This window comes from Mixophyes fleayi, chromosome 12, assembly GCF_038048845.1.
Source record: "Mixophyes fleayi isolate aMixFle1 chromosome 12, aMixFle1.hap1, whole genome shotgun sequence".
Lineage (NCBI taxonomy): Eukaryota > Metazoa > Chordata > Amphibia > Anura > Limnodynastidae > Mixophyes > Mixophyes fleayi.
Window position 1 is genome coordinate 16561602 of NC_134413.1, and position 10959 is coordinate 16572560.

Sequence of the window (10959 nt, forward strand, 5' to 3'; positions counted from 1 at the left end):
TTCCTGAAAAACTGTCAGGGAGGCTCAATTTAGGCTCCACTACCAAATTTCTGGAAGCTGTGGTTGCCCTGGAGGTCTTATCCTGAGCAGACAAACTAACAGAGCTCCCTACCACTTGTGAGAGTGTCTGGATTTGACTAGCCAGCACTTGGGCTTGGATGTCTAGTCTCCATGGGAATTGCTTTTTCCCTTTGGCCCGATTATAACGTTATATATCCCACTGATATCTTGATAGATTTTGAGAACATAACGAGAGAGAGATTCACCAATATCAAGCTGTTTTTCCCGTAGAGAGACGTACTCAGATGTCATCAGAACTTAAACTCACGAGTACTAAAAGTTTATCACGTGTAGCATAGATGTATAGAGATTGGGAGTGCAGCACACCACGCGGTATACAGTGGGTAAATCAGTAACGATGCAAATAGTTGAGGGCAGGAAGAGAGCAAGAATAACCGTAGACAAGGCAAAAAGTTGAGGCAGGCAGTGAGCAGAGATGGTCCAGAAACAAGCCAAGCATCAAGTGGGGCACTGAGCAGAGAATATCCAGGAACAGGCAGATTGGCAACAAGTAATCAAGACGGCAAAGCTACAGCAAAAGGAGCAGATAACAAGGTGTAAGCACCAGGCTATAACCAGCAGGGAGACTGAGCCATCCTTGCCCTTTAAAGGAGAGGGGGGCAATCAGATTGCTCCATCCTCCATCAGGAGCAAGCTTCCCCCCCCCCAACATAATTTTCCATTTTTTGAGATACTCCATGACAGACCTAACGGAGTATAATTCTCAATTTTTCCTTTCCCTACTCCATAGCAGCCCTTACAATAGGATATACCAAAGCAGTACAATAGCCAGGAGGGCAATAAAAACAATCACCTTAATAATAGTTAAATTAAAAAACAAAACTTCTTTACACCGTTTTCTGGAGAATCTTTCTCCCAAACTGTGTCTGCATAGAGGCTGAAACATCAAGCAGATAATGCTTAGAAAAAGCGTGCATTGACCATCCGGCTGCCTTACAGATGTCAGTTGCCGATGCCTGGGTTCTATGTGCCCGGGAGGTCACTAACGCCCTAGTTTACTGCGCCTTCAGTATCTTAGGTACCTCACACACTTTGCCCCTGTAGGAATGTGCAATAACTTCTCTAATCCACTTCGCCAATGTTGGTTTAGATGGGGCATGTTCTTTGCGAGGACCTTCAGGAAGTACAAATAGTTGCTTTGTCTTCCTAAGATTTTCCATCTTAATAATGGAAGATAAATGTAGATAAATAAGACAGGAGTAAAACCTGTTTCACACTCCTAATCACACCACACTCTTGTTTACTTCCTGCTTGGTGCAGCACCAAGAGGATTTATGTACTTACGTTAAATCCGTTTCTCTGATTCCGTCTGGGGGACACTGCTTACCATGGGTTGTGGAGGGAGCTTGGGGAGTTGGCACCTAACTCGTTAACTTTTAGTGCTGCCGACAGACCCTTCCCCTCTACAATCCCCCTGCCTCTTCCTGTCAGTTAATTAAAAAGCCCAAGGAGAAAAAAGGGCAGTCAAACAAGAGCACGCAGAAGAAAAGCAAAAAGGAGGGATCACAGTGTCCCGCAGACTGAATCAGAGAAACGGATTTAACGTACGTACATAAATCCTCTTTTCTCTTTCATCCAGTCTGGGGGACACTGCTTACCATGGGGACGTTCTAAAGCAGCCCCCTAAGGGTGGGACTACTCTAAAAAATATCCCGCTCGCAAAGCATTACGAGCGAAATTTGCATCCGCGGATGTAAATACATTAAACTGGTAAAATTTTGTAAAGGTGTAGACAGAGGACCAGGTCTCTCTGGCACCGGACGGTTAGCCTTATGTAAGCTTGCCTAATAGTAGCCGTAATCCATCTTGCAATGGACGGCTTTGAGGCTGGCCAACCTCGCTTATTCGCATCATAAAGAACAAACAGAGAATCAGTACGTCTAATCTGAGAAGTTCTTTTGACATAAATGCGGAGAGCCCTAACCACATCTAACTTTTCCATAGACTGTTGATCCGAATGGGAAGTAGATGAGAAGACCGGAACTACAATTTCTTGGTTCAGATGGAAAACCGAAACTACTTTAGGAACGAAAGAAGGGAGGGTTCTTAACACCGCTCTGTCCTCGTGGAAAACCAGATATGGTTCCCGACAAGACAGACCTCCTAATTCTGAAAGCCTACGTGCAGATGCAATAGCCAAAAGAAAGAGGACCTTCCAGGTCAACCATTTCAAATCTGCCAGTAAAGGCTCAAAGGGAGGCCCTTTAAGCATATCCAGCACCAGATTGAGATCCCACGGTGCTGTAGGCGGAACATATGGAGGCTGAATATGCAAGACTCCCTGGAGGAAAGTCCTAATATCTGGCAAATCCACTAATTTCAGGTGAAAAAAGACTGCTTCCAGGCCATCTGAAGAAAAGCCAATAAACGAGGGAGACGAAAAAAGGATGTTTGACATGTCCTATTTTCACACCATCTGATATAGGTTTTCCAAATCCGGTGATAGATGCGAGCTGAGACTGGCTTTCTGGCTCGCATCATAGTGTTCACCACACTGGAGGAAACAACCTCTAGCCCTCCAGAGGCTGGCTTCAACAGCCATGCCGTTAACTGATCTGAGGTAATTCTGGTAACGGAAGGGACCCTGCAGAAGGAGGTCGACTCGAGATGGAAGACGAAACTCCGGTCCTTCTGCCATAGAGAGTATTTCCGCGTACCAGCCTCGGCGCGGCCATGAGGGAGCTATCAGTATTACTGGCAGACCTCCTTATTTTACTCATCTGAGCACACGAGGAAGCATGGGAATCGGAGGAAACAGGTATCCTAACCTGAAGTACCATGACATCGTCATTACATCCACTGCCACTGATAAGTGGTCCCTTGCCCTTGCGCGAAATGTGTGAACCTTTCTGTTGTGTCTGGAGGCCATGAGATCTATATCCGGAAGACCCCACCTCTGAGCCAGAGACTGGAACACTTCTGGATGGAGTGACCACTCTCCTGGCATCATCTGATTTCGACTTAAGTAGTCGGCCTCCCAATTTCTTATTCCTGGAATGAATACTGCAGATATTGCTGGAACATATAGTTCTGCCCAAATCAAGATTTGAGTTGCAATCTTCATTGCAGCTACACTCCTTGTTCCTCCCTGTCTGTTGACATATGTGACAGCCATGGCATTGTCGGACTGACGGGGGTGGTCCTGGAGGAGGGACTGGGCCCCCCGAAGGGCTAAAAGAATAGCCTTCAATTCAAGCACGTTTATCGAAGGGTCGACTCCTGAACCGACCAAAAGCCCTGGAGCCGGAGATGTAGGATCACCGCCTCCAACCTTACAGGCTGGCGTCTGTCGTGGCTATGATCCATGACCATGGAGCGAAGGATAGAGAGATCCTCTGGAGATCTAAGCGAAGGTGGGATCCTGACCATTTTGTCAACAGATCCCACTGGAAACAACGAGAATGGGCTCGACCAAAGGGGATGGTCTCGAAGGAGGCCACCATCTTTCCCAGCAGCCGCATGCACAAGTGCATTGAGGGGCTGGGGGAAGACAAGACCTGAGTTGTTATGCTCTGAATTGAAGCAACCTTCTTGACAGGCAGGAAAACCTTTTGCTGGCTGGTGTCCATGATGAGGCCTAGGAAAACCATGCGTTGACACGGAACCATCTGGGATTTCTTTAAATTGATCAGCCATCCGTGGCCCTCGAGGACCACCAAGGTGAGGGACAAGTGATGACGTAAGCAATCTACTGAGGAGAATTTGATGAGCAGATCGTCCAAATAAGGCACGACCTGAACTCCCTGAAGGTGAAGACATGCTGCTATAACTGACCTGACCTTCGTGAAAACCCTCGGTGCTGTTGAGAGGCCGAAGGGAAGGGCCCGAAACTGGTAGTGGAAGGATCCCACCGAGAATCTTAGAAGAGACTGATCCATGGGAATATGGAGGTATGCGTCCTTTATGTCTATGGACGCCATAAACTGATCCTTCTCTAAGCCGTTTATCACCGACCTCAGGGATTCCATACGAAATTTGTCCACCTTTAAGTGCACATTGAGGCCCTTTAAATCTAGGATGGGGCGAAAGGAGCCGTCCGGCTTCTTGACCATAAACAGGTTTGAATAAAACCCCAGCCCTTTCTGGTAATCTGGAACCCTGCAGATAACTTTTTGAAAAAGAAGAGAGGCGACCCAATCCTGTATAGCCTGCCTTCTTGATGGATCTCTGGGTAGCGGAGTTTGGAAGAAACGATGTGGAGCGGGGCCCAACAGGTCTATCCGGTACCCCTCTGATATAATACCCCGAATCCAAGAATCTTGGGAGGACGCTGCCCACTGTTCCTGAAACAAAGACAGACGTCCCGCCACTGGCGCCCCCAGCAGAACAGAGTGGTCGTCATGACGCAGGCTTCTCCTGGGACATGGAGGCTTGGCGCCTAGCTGCAAACGAGGATCTCCCCCTGGCAGAGGAGCCTCGAGAATTGGGCTGTTTGCCTCTAAAGGACTGTCCTTTAGAAAAGGAGGTCCCCCGTAAAGGCTGACGAAAAAGAGCTGACCCGAGGGTTCCGGCTCCTGCTAGGGAATACTGGCAAGGAAGTGCTTTTGCCCCCGGTTGCCTGAGAAATTAGGGTATCCAATTCCAGGCCGAACAAACCTGCCGCTGAAAAAGGAATGGTTTCCACGGACTTTTTTGATTCTGCATCTCCTTCCCATGATTTCAGCCATAACTTCTTCTTGCTGAGATAGATGCAGCCTGAATAGAAGAGGATACAGTCGCTGTATACTGGGCCGCCTTATACAGGTACCCCGATGCCTCCTTCAAATGCAAAGCCAGGGGAAGTAAATCAGAGTCCTGTAATGCCTCTGCCAGCTGGTCTGCCCATGCTTCCATGGCTCTAGCAACCCAAGCTGACGCAAATGTGGGCCTAGAGGAAGAACCAGCAGCCGCAAATATAGATTTTAGCTGGGATTCCACTCTGCGGTCATTGACATCCTGTAAGGATGCAGAACCTGGGGCTGGGAGTAAAGCGTGCTTGGCCAATCGGGCTATAGGAATATCCACTTTTGGAATGCTCTCCCAGCGAACCACATCCTCTTCCTGCAATGGATACAGGGAAGAGAACCTTTGGGAACAGAGAACCTTTTCTCCGGCTGTTTCCAGGCTCCTTCTGCGATATCTCTAAGTTCTACAGAAAGGGGAAAACAGCTAGCCCTGCTTTTGGCTTTCTTAAAAAGGTTTGTCTCTGGGAGTCGGATCTTCTGGTTCTGGGAGATCCAACGCTTGTCTTACTGTTAAAACCAAATCGTTAATAAATTGGGTTTTAGAGCTTTCTTCCTGTCCCAACGGTAGAACCTGGTCAGGATCAGAATTAATATCCCCCTCTTCTTCTGAAAACTCCTCAGAGTCTGAAAGGACCATAAGGGTATTATCAGATCTAGGCCGCTTCCTTCTAGCAGGCGGAATATTTGGGGATTCGAGTAACTGGTTCAGTTTATCCAAACCCTTTATAAAAGCTGCGGACCATGGCGGCTCTGTGGGAACAGGGGCTTGGTCCGTCTGTAATCAGGAAGGTCCTGGTATAGACGTTCCACTGGAACCAGAGGAAGTAGGGAGGCCCAATAGTGTATTTGGATTATTAGACACCGAAGTTGCCCCCACTAGACCACAATTGATTGGATTGAGAAACAATCTGTGCTAAGGAGGAAACCGACTGTGTCAGGGAGGCCACCCAGGCCGGTTCCTCTGATGGAGGGGCTGAGACCTGTTGGGTTTGCGCATGGGGGACCCCTGCTTCACTAAGAGCGCCAACGGGTCCTTCTGCCCACAAGTTAATTTTACATGACATTTAGAACACGTAAAAAATATTGATTTAGGGCCCTTTCCCTTATCTGGCATTTCTGAATAAAGGAAGGCACACCAAACACACAGACTTAAATTGAAAAATTTTAGCTGAGTAGAGAGAGAGAGAGAGATATATGTATAGAGGAAAGTGTAACTACAAGAATCAACTAATCTAGATAAAAAGTTGTACTTGTAATATTTTAAACACAAAATAATATTTAAGTAGGTAGGAGAACTATAATATAACTCCTACTAGCTCTCTTGTACACAGCAATACAGCATATGTGTTTAAATAAATCAGATACTTAGCCATAGGCCAAACAGGGGAGAAGTCCAACAGCAGTATCCTGGTGCCTGCTCCCTCAGATCTGTTCTCTGTTCCCGGGCTTCTCCTTGGTGCCAGAAGACTGGGACAGACCATCTCTCTCAGGAAGGAGGGGGAGCTCTATGTGTTAACTCCCCCCTCCCCCCCCTTCAGTAGTGCTGCTTCTGCAGCGATTAAAAAATAAAAATTAATTTTCTGTAGCAGAGTAATGGAGACCTGATGCCCCCTATGCATGAGGGGGGATCCAGGTATAGCCCCCTTCTTCCTAGGATATTCTTCCCGAAATCCAAAATGGCCGCTGTCAACTGACATATCCGATAACCGGCACTCTATGCCTGCAATGGCAGCACCGGTTATCGGGGAGGCTCAGGAGTGACAGCGGTCCGTGAGACCGTTTGTCACTCTCAATTTTAGACACCCTTTCCTCCATCTACTTTCCTGTCCCTGTCAGTGAGAACCGCTGGCTCTCATCTGACAGGGGAGCGTCTGCGCTGCAGTGCTGCCAGTGTGTCCTCTATATTAGAACACACTCCAGCATGCTACTGGGAAAAAAATGAAGTAAAAATTAAAAGAATAAAATAAAAGTAATAAAATTACACTAAGCACTAAAAACACTGCCCAACTCCATGGGCACCTGAAAAAAACTGACAGGAAGAGGAAGAGGCAGGGGAATTGTAGAGGGGAGGGGTCTGTCGGCAGCACTAAAAGTTAACTAGTTAGGTGCCAACTCCCCAAGCTCCCTCCACAACCCATGGTAAGCAGTGTCCCCCAGATTGGATGAAAGAGAAATATATTTTATTCTTTTAACAAAAACAGCTTACTGCATAAACTGGACAGATGATCCTGCAGCCCATTTGAAACATGCATTTGACAACGATGACATATTGACATGTTGGTACCATGTAATAAGATATTTAGTAATTGGTAGCCACATGCATCATTAGATTTTGGAACATAGCTGCAGATTCGCAGCCATTCAGCCCCAAAAGCATTATGGAGGGCAGGCACTGATAGTTGTGAGTCAAGGCCTGGCTTGCAGTTGGTGTGCCAGTTCGTACCAAAGGTATACAATGGCATTATGGACAGGGCACTGTGCAGACCAATCAAAGTCTTCCACACCAAACTCAGGAAACCTGTTTTGTTTTTGAATGAACCTTGCTTTGTGCATGGGGCCATTGTTATGTTGAAACATGAAAGGGCCTTCCCCAAACTGTTGCCACAAAGCACAATTCTCTAAAATGTAATTGAATACTGTAGATTCCTTTCGTTGAAACCAAAGGGCCTAGGCTAAACCATGAAAAACAGCCCCAGACCATTATTCGTCCTCCACCAAACTTTACAGTTGGCAGTACACATTTAGGTACAAAGCGGTTTCCTGTCATCTGCCAAACCTAGATCCATCCAGACTGCCACTTGGTGAAGTATGATTTGTCACTTCATAGAACACGTTTTCACTCCTCTACAGCGCAATGACTGGAGTTTTTGGCCTCGTGATCTGAGGCTTCTGTGCAGCTGCTTGGCCATGGAAACCCAATCCATGAACCTCCCTCCAAACCCTGCAGTAAGTGTTGTAACTAAGGACAGACGATTTTTACGCATTTCAGCATTCTAATCCCATTCTGTGAGCCGCTCCTAGTCTAACTTCACATTAACAGCATTTTCGTTGACCAGGGCAGGTCAGAAATTTGATTTGGAAAGGTGGCATCCTATGACAGTGTTGCATTGGAAGACCCTGAACTTTTCAGTACAATCTATTCTGCTGCCAATGTTTGACTATGGAGACTGCATCGCTATATGCTTGATTTTATGCCCCTTGGCAATGGGCATGGCTGAAAGCCAAACCACTAATTAGAAGGGGTGTCCTCATACTTTTGGCCACATAGTGTATATTGGACTAACTTTGGCAGTTAAAGATATGGATAGATTATTTGTACTGCCGCTAGGGTGGGAGAGCTCATGCAGCTTATGCTCCAAACATCAGCAGAAGGATCATACAAAACAATCCAGAACTCCTGAGATATTAAAGACACATGCTATGATGACAATTATAAAAACATCCAGCGCTTCCAAGTATTTTACAGTAAAGTAGGGGGATGATAAAAAAAAAAACATAAAAGACCACCCTCTTCGCAAAACAAATATACTTTTTGCATTCATCACAATTCATAAGAAGAGTGTAACACTGTAATTAGTAAGATGTCTGTTCAGAAATACTGTAATTTCTTCCTACCCCCCTCCCCTGTGTTTTCTTCTTCGAAGAGGACTGTCTTTTCCTTATTTCCTACTCTATTGTAAAATATTTGAAGGCATCAGGTCCACCCTTTGTTTTAATTGTGTTTATTGCAGTTTGGTGTTACTGCTGTGGGTGAGTATTGGCTGGATGCCTATTGTGAGCCTGTAAATTCTATGAGGAGGGTGGTCACATCCTGGTTGGCGGAATCTGTAATTTCTTCAGTGATGTTCTGCAACGTGACAGCCTGGTCTTCAGCACACTTTTACACTTTATCGCATGGCAGTTAGGACAAAGAAAGGTACCCCTATTTGGAGAAAACATCCTGCAATCCATACAAGCAACAACAAAAGATTAAAGAAATGATCTTTTTCATTTGGAGCTCTTACCTCTGACAAATACCAAAGCAGTGTGTTTGACAAGGGATAGCCAGGTAAAGGAGTTATACTTTGTTTTTTCCTTGCCTTCTCCATGTCAACCAACCCTCTCCTTCAAGTAATCGGATTCTTTTTGAAACTAAAGCTAGGTGGAATGAGTGTACCTTTTATTTAATTACAGAGGGTTCTTATGTCCTAGAAGGGAAAATTGGAGCTGTTCCTAGAGGCAAAGGCTGATATGGGGAAGAGCCAAGTATAGCTCTTGTATTCATTACTAGTTACTGCATATATCAAATGGTATAGGACTAGAGTATTATACATCAAGCTAGAGTTCTAGCCATACCTATATGCTGGGCAGCAAATGCTGTCCACATGACCAGCAATGTTGGCACAATATTATTGCATTTATGTGTAGGGCAAGTACTTAATAGCTGCCCATTATGCCAATAGATATGGCACCAGATAGCCTGTTTGTTTTTTTTGTTGTTTTATTTTAAACCTTTGTAGTACTTCATACATAAGCATATTTAGCCAGAGATAGATAGATATTATAGTCTGCACAACACCCCCTTCCGCTAGTGAATATGTTCTAGAGATACACATGTGATAACATTTCCTTAGCTATGAATCACAAAGAAAGAAAATATACAGGAAAACACATCTCTTCAACCTATGGAGCAGTCAAAAAACATTGAGTGCCTTTGCATCCTATTAACTAAAATTATTCATTGATTTTAATATTTTGTAAATATATTAGTTTACTATATAAGTTTCAACTTCCCTAACATTTAATAACAAACATGCTTTGTTTGTACACAATAATAAACTCATCATAAGCAACAACTATTTAATACCCAACCTCCTGGAACCACAATAGAAGAGAATCAGCTTTGCAATCCATTATTTAACATTTTAAAATGCAGTGTGTTTTATGCCTCCAGCATCGATTTCATGTGTTATATGAATGTTTAACCCTAGCACAACCTAAGTAACTGGGTCTAAAAATTGAATGACCCCATACCCACACACAATGTTAATGACATTCAAGAGTGTTGCCTTGTTTTTTTGTTTATGTTTATTTAAATCACTGCCTGCTCCACTCACTAGGATATAACCCAAGTGAATGCACGGATTAAGCCAAGGCAACCTCCAATGATCTCGAACACTAGTAGAGACAATAACCACATTTCACACAAATTTGACATGCAGTTTTACTGGTATTTGTACTTGAGTTTAATACAAAAAGCTAGTGGATATAAAGCCTTAGGCTTCGAATGTGTGAAATGTATAGAATGGATGTGCTGATGTTCACCACAAAATCTGTCCTTATGTAACAGCATAGTATTAAGCAATTCAGCATAAATGGCAAATAAAATTGATCAAAGTTCATACATGCACATACTGGACAGCCATGGACAGAAGACAAAAGTAAATACTCTGAGAAAAAGATGAGGCCACAAAAATTATGTAGCCCAATTTTAGCATGTATGGGTAATCTATATACGAACCTGGCCAATCAAAATGGTAGTAAAAACAAAGTTGAATTTAAAGGAAAGGTTACAACATCTGTATGTATGTATGTATGTATGTATGTATGTATGTATGTATGTATGTAATATATATATATATATATATATACACACACACACACACACACACACACACACACACACATACACTCTATTGGGTCAACCTTGTATGGGCAGCTTTAGACAAGCCAGACACCTCACTATTCACTCATTTAGACCCTAACTTCCAGGTCCTTTGTACTTTTAGGATCTCTTAACATTTTTTTTCTGTAGGGGACTACAGAGGATGCTCTACTGGAACTCGGCAGAGCATGTAGTCTTATCTACTCTAAGCAGACAAGCAAGGTTACACAACTGTACTGAATGATCTATGACCATGTGTCATACGTCTTTAATAAATTTACATATTTTTACTTCTAAGTCATGTTTCTCTATATAGATTACTCCATTGATCAGTTATGACAGTAGCAAAAGAAAACCCCCCCCCAAAAAAAACACACTGCGCCCACCCACTGCACGCCAGAGGCAGGAGGCTGCCGCCCACCCACTGCACGCCAGAGGCAGGAGGCTGTTTAAATATCTAACTTATAATTTCAGTGTACATTTAATATATAATCTAGGGGGGAAAAAAAG